This window comes from Triticum dicoccoides, chromosome 5A (genome assembly GCF_002162155.2).
Source record: "Triticum dicoccoides isolate Atlit2015 ecotype Zavitan chromosome 5A, WEW_v2.0, whole genome shotgun sequence".
Classification (NCBI taxonomy): domain Eukaryota; kingdom Viridiplantae; phylum Streptophyta; class Magnoliopsida; order Poales; family Poaceae; genus Triticum; species Triticum dicoccoides.
This window is the reverse complement of record NC_041388.1, coordinates 195,180,175-195,187,203: the sequence shown is the minus strand read 5'-3', so window position 1 is coordinate 195,187,203 and position 7,029 is coordinate 195,180,175.

Below are 7,029 nucleotides of genomic sequence, written 5' to 3'. Positions count from 1 at the left end.
AAACGGGTGTGTTGATGATGAACTCCTTGCTCTTGTGCTTCAAATGATAGTCTCCCCAACACTCAACTCTCTCTCATAGGATAGGATTTGGTGGAAAGATGATTTGAGTGGAAAGCAACTTGGGAAGGCTAGAGATCAAGATTTATGTGGTTGGAATGAAGTATCTTGACCTCAACACAAGTGTAGGTGGTTCTCTCTCAGAAAATGTATGTTGGAAGTGTAGGCAAGTTCTGATGGCTCTCTCCACGAATGAAGAGTGGGTGGAGGGGTATATATAGCCTCCACACAAAATCTAACCGTTACACACAAATCACCAAACTCGGTGGGACCGAATCATACAACTCGGTCGGACCGATTTGGTTGATAATGTGACTTTTAGGAATTTCGGTGGGACCGACATGATCAACTCGGTGGGATCGGTGTGCTAGGGTTATGGTAAAGCCTCAACTCGGTTTGACCGATTACACAAACTCGGTGGGACCGATTGCATACCTCGGTGGGACCAAAATTATTGCAATAGGCAATAGAGAGTTTGCAAGCCCATCTCGGTGAGACCGAGATCCCATAGGTGAGACTGAATTGATTAGGGTTTCTGGCAGTGGCTATGTCAAGAGAACTCGGTGGCGCCGAATATAAAATTTTGGTGGGGCTGAGTTTGACTTTTGGTTTGGGACATACGTGGATGTGAGAAAGTGGTTGAGGGCTTTGGAGCATATCACTAAGCACTTTGAGCAAGAAACTCATTAAGAAACACCTCATCCCCTCTTAATAGTATTGGCTTCCTATGGACTCAATGTGATCTTGGATCACTAAAATAGAAAATGTAGAATCCTAAGCTTTGAGCTTGAGCCAATCCTTTGTCCTCAGCATCTTTAAGGGGTTCCACATCCTCTAGTCCATGCCACTCCATTGTTGAACTTATCTAAAACATACTAGGTAGAAGCATTAGTCCAACGAGAGATATGTTGACATTAATTACCAAAATCACCTAGGGAGCACTTGTGCTTTCAATCTCCCCCTTTTTGGTAATTGATGATAACATACATCAAAGCTTTAGATAAAGATATAGAGAATAATAAGTAAAGCTTTGGAAAGACATGTAACATGCATAGGCTCCCCCTACATGTATGCAATCATGTAAATATGGAGTATAGGAGCATGTAAATGCATAAGCATGACAAAGTAAGCAATGTGTTACACGTATCTTGGCTATATGCATCAGAGCAAATGATGTGAATATAGGAAATGTACCTTCATGCTCATGAGTCGTTCTTGCAAACAGTATGTACATCAGCAAGAAATCCTCATACACATGACTATGATGCATATACTTATCTTGTGGTTTTGAGTTGGCTTAGGAAGGAATGAACCTGAGTAAATAAGGTTAGATAACACAGATGCACCACTAGCCAGAGCAAATAGAAGAAACCACAAGAGTACCAAGACTGGGATGACATGTAGAGAGTGAGTACTAAGTACCCCATTGGATATAGACATGTTCCCAAAGGTAAGGATGTGCAATGAATTCAAGGATTTCCTTCCCTTTGATGTCTTGCTCCCCCTGAATCTAGCATGGGATACTGGGAGAAGATAGGGAACAGAAAATCAAAGCAAAGAAAAGAAACAGAGCTAATGCAAACAATCAACTATGAACATGTCTTTCCCCTCTTAAAGACATGTGACTTCTCTCCTCTTGAACACCAAGCATCTGGGGTTTCTTACACTCTCCCCTGAGTATTCTCTCCCCCTATAGAAATGATTAAGCTTTGATGTGATCTCCCTCTCCCCCTTTGACATCAATTTCCAAGAAGGGTTCTTCTGGATTTTTGTTACAAATGGGTTTGGTCCTTGAGTCACAAAGCAAAGCAGCAAGTCGAATGTGATGTTGGTAGAGGACCAGAATCATTGAATGGAGCTGGAGCAAAAAGAATGCAGGAGCAAGTGGAAAGTTTTCTTTCCTGTAGTGAAATCGGTAGCACCGAGTTGTGTGCTTCGGTGGCGCCGAAAGGATTCGGTTGGACCGAAGGAAACAAACCGGTGTGACCGAGTTCATCATAGTGAAAACACTTGTCACCTCAGCTCACTAGGCAGGTAAAATCTCACAAGGATTTGCTGAAAGATTTGCAATGAATTGGATGCAGGGAATGTAGAAAAAGAAAATTGGTCGGCGACAATGTCACCTATGTTAGAGTATACTGACTTAGGAGTCAAGTGAGATCACTTGATCATAGGTCATACTCATAGTTTTAAGCTCAAAATGGGGTTACCATTTTTCGTTTAAGCATCTTGATGTATTAACATCTTGTTGAGTTGCTTTGACCCATGACTTGGAGTAAAGCTTCTCAAAGATGTTATGACATACCTTGGGTGGTGGTGTTGATCTTGATCATGTAGTTGGACTTGTGTGGGTTTCTCAAGGTTGATGTACCTCATCAAGAGTTGGGAGCACCACTTGGAATTTGAGTTCATCTATCTACATGGCTTAGTCTTGCAAGGAAGTGCACTTGGGTATCCGAAATGACAATCATAAAACTTAATATAGAATTTGTCAAAGGATATGTTTCAAGGGTTTCGTGCTTCCTTGTCTTGAACCACCATTGTGTAGCGACTTGGTGATGTAGAAATTTCTCATGATGTGAGTGGGTTGCATTCTGATAGATTTAGATTCATCCAAGTACCTACAAGGGTTAGATAGCATGCAAGGGTGCAAATATATCCAAGACATATGAATATCATCATAAGAGAAATATCAAGGATTTGTCATAGATTCATGCCTTGCATGTAACCATATGGAGTTTCTACTCCAAGTTTGAAGCATCAATGATGTTCAATTCACCTCTCAAACGGCAAAAGACTTTCTCATCAAGCGGTTTGGTGAATATATCCGCCAATTGCTTATCGGTACGAACATGCTTAAGATCAATGTCCCCTTTAGCAACATGATCTTGAATGAAATGATGACGAACTTCAATATGCTTACTTCAAGAATGTTGCACGGGATTGTGAGCAATCTTAATAGCACTCTCATTGTCACTAAGCAATGGAACATGTTTCACATTGATCCCATAATCGTTAAGAGTTTGGGTCATCCAAAGTAATTAAGCACAACATGAACCAGCGGCAATGTATTCCGCTTCGACGGTGGATAAGGATACCGAGTTTTGTTTCTTGGAAGACCAAGACACAAGAGATCTACCAAGAAATTGACAAGTACCCTAAGTGGACTTTCTATCAACCTTTTCTCCGGCATAGTCTGGGTCGGAATAGCCAACAAGATCAAAAGACGACCTCTTAGGATACCAAATGCCAAAATTTGGTGTATGTATTAAGTATCTCACTATCCTTTTCACAGCCTTAAGATGACATTCTTTGGGGGCCTCTTGATATCGTGCACACATGCACACACTTAGCATAATATCGGGATGAGAGGCACATAGATATAACAATGAACTGATCATAGAGCGGTAAACTTTTTGATCAACCGGTTCACCGTCCTAAGTCAAGTCAAGATGTCCACTAGTAGGCATGGGAGTTTTCATACCTTTGCTTTGTTGCATATTGAAGTTCTTGAATAAGTCCTTGGTGTACTTTGTTTGAGAGACAAAGGTGCCTTCCTTGGTTTGCTTGATTTGCAAACCAAGAAAGAACTTGAGTTCACTCATCATAGACATCTCAAACTTCTCCGACATTAGCTTTCCAAACTTCTCACTAAAATGAGGGTTAGTTGAGCCAAATATGATGTCATAAACATAAATTTGGCATACAAATAACTCACCATTAACCCTTTTAGTAAAAAGAGTAGAATCTATGTTTCCAATTTCAAAGCCTTTTTCAATAAGGAACTTGGTCAAGCATTTATGCCACGCTCTAGGAGCTTGTTTAAGACCATAAAGAGCTTTGTGAAGTTTGTAAACATGATTAGGTTTCTTAGGATTGACAAAGCTAGGAGGTTTCTTAACATAAACTTCCTCCTCAATTTCACCATTTAGAAAAGCACTTTTAATGTCCATTTGGTACAAGGTGATATCATGGTGATTAGCATAAGCAAGTAAGATGCGAATGGACTCAAGTATAGCAACGGGGGCATATGTATCATCATAGTCCATACCTTCGACTTGAGTGTAGCCTTGGGCGACTAGACGTGCTTTGTTGCAAACAAGTTGTCCATCTTCATCTTGCTTGTTGCGAAACACCCATTTGGTACCGATGATGTTATGGTTGTTGTCGGGCTTCTCAACCAATGTCCACACTTGATTTCTCTCAAAGTTGTGTAGCTCTTCATGCATGGCGTTTATCCAATCCGGATCTTCCAATGCTTCTTCAACCTTCATAGGTTCAATGCTAGAGATGAATGAATAATGTTCACAAAAGTTAGCCAAACGAGCTATAGAGCGAGTGATTCTCCCGGTTTGGATATCATTGTAGATTTGCTCGACGGGATGGTCTTTGGCGACTCTTGCTCGAACTCGTGGGAGCTTTTTCTTGGCTCGGGGTGGAACATCCATTTCATCTTGTTCTTCTTCTTGGCCTTCTTCATTGTTTACGTTGTCGTTCTCTTATCGTGGTGGAGAACGATGTTGTTGATGTTCATCTTCGTGTACTTCCTCGTTTTCTTCGTCCTGGTGTGTCCCACTTGTGGATGCTTCCGTATCAACTCTTGGTTCACCCTGTCGTGAGGTGGAAGCTTCCACTTGGATGGACGAGGTACTCTCCTTCACCTCCGTTGGACGAATCTTGCCAATAGACAAGTCTTGGATTGCTTCCGAAGGGTCTTTGTCTCCTACATCAATTGGCAATTGCTCTACTTGCGAGCCGTTAGATTCATCAAACTTCACATCTATCGTCTCTTCAACCTTTCGGGTGAAATTGTTGTGGACACGGTAAGTGTGAGAGTTTGAGCCATAACCAAGTAGGAAACCTTCATGAGATTTAGGAGCAAATTTAGAACGACGATGCTTATCAAGAATGTAGCACTTTGAGCCGAATACTTGAAAGTATCCAACTTGGGGTTTGTTACCGGTGAGGAGCTCGTATGCCGTCTTGCCGAGTAGCTTGTGAAGATACAAGCGATTTGTTGCATGACAAGCTGTCTCAGCCGCTTCCGCCCAAAAGTGTTTTGGCGTCTTGTACTCATCAATCATCGTTCTTGCCATCTCAATAAGAGTCTGGTTCTTCCTCTCAACAACTCCATTTTGTTGAGGTGTGTACGTAGCCGAGAACTCGTGTGAAATCCCCTCTTCGTCAAGAAAGGTATCCACATTTGCGTTCTTGATATCCGTTCCGTTGTCGCTCCGAACCTTCTTGATCTTCACTTCAAATTGATTTTGGGACTTCCTAACGAAGTTTTTGAAGATCTTTTGGACCTGCGATTTATCATCAAGGAAGAACACCCACGTAAATCTTGAAAAATCATCGACTATGAATAGACCAAATGAGTTACCACCGAGACTCTTGTAGGCATTGGGACCAAAGAGATCCATGTGAAGTAGCTCGAGTGGTCTTCTCGTGGTCATGATGTTCTTCACGGGGTGACTCGCTCCAACTTGTTTTACTGCTTGAAAAGCACTACAAAGTCTATCCTTGTCAAATATAACATCTTTTACTCCAAGGATATGATCACCTTTAATAAGCTTATCAAGATTCCGCATGCCCACATGACCTAGCCTTCTATGCCACAACCAGCCTTTAGAAGATTTAGCAATTAAGCAAGTTCTAGGTTGATCCTTTTTAGTGAAATCAACAATGTAGAGATAACCTCTACGTATACCGGTAAAGACCATTTTATGATTGTCTCTTCGAAACACTTGGCAATCTACTTCAGTAAATAGGACATTGAAACCGAAATCAGCAAGTCTAGATACTGAAAGTAAATTGTACCCAAGAGATTCAATGAGCATGATGTTTTTTATGGAGCTATCATGTGAGATGGCCACCTTACCGAGGCCAACCACCTTACCCTTTGAGTTATCACCGAAAGTGACATATTTTCGAGGGTCGTAGTTTTCAGCAAGCTCACGGAAAATATCTTTGTCTCCGGTCATATGATCAGTACATCCACTATCAAGGACCCATTCCTTTCCTCCAGCCATTTAGCCGCGAAGATTAGACATAAGACCAAAGTGTCTCATCGCATCATCAAGATCATAGTCACTATCATCATCCTCATCATAGTATCTGTGTTCAACATCGTCATGTGATGGATCAACTCCTAGAGAGGGTAATTCATTAGAATTATGACCGTAACACTATTCATCTCTATGGATTCTAATGACTTCGGAAATGATATTACTAATAATTCCAACATCTCTTTTAGCACTCGTAAGATTAGTATGCTCAAATAAGCAATCACCAAACTTGGGATCATTAGAACTCATCTTACTCAAGGCAATAGACTTATGAAGAATTTCATCTAGAATTTTCAAGGAATAGTTTGGAAATCTTTCCTTAAGAAATCTCCATATAGTGTAGGCACAATCAAGAGTAGGCAAACATCCAATCAAGTTTCCAGGCAAGCCTCTAGTGATAAGATTAACATTTCTAAGGTTGCAGATCATGTCAATAGACTCATCAAGGGTAGGATGCAAAGGATCAACATGAGATACACAAGGGCTAGTAATGTACTTGTTCAAATGATATTCATTGAAAATCTCAAGCATCTCATTTTTTCACTCATGAAAGAAATCTCCATCAAGAATAGGCACTCTACGTCTAAGACTCCCCAACGTAGACTCATCCATCTTCCTCCAATGGTGATTAAACCAAAGCAATGGAGACCAAAGCTCTGATACCAATTGTAAGGATCAAGAAGAGGTTTCTAGAGGGGGGTGAATAGACTCTTAGCAAGAAAAGTTGCAGTTTTTAATTTCTTTAAGTTGAAGTGGAGTTTTGGCACAAGTTTAAACATTCACAATACATATCAAGCAAGCATGACAAGAATATATGAGCAGCGAAAAGTAAAGCATGCAAGTTGCAAAAATGTAATGGGATGGGATTGGAGTGTACAAACGCAATTGGAGACACGAAGAGTAC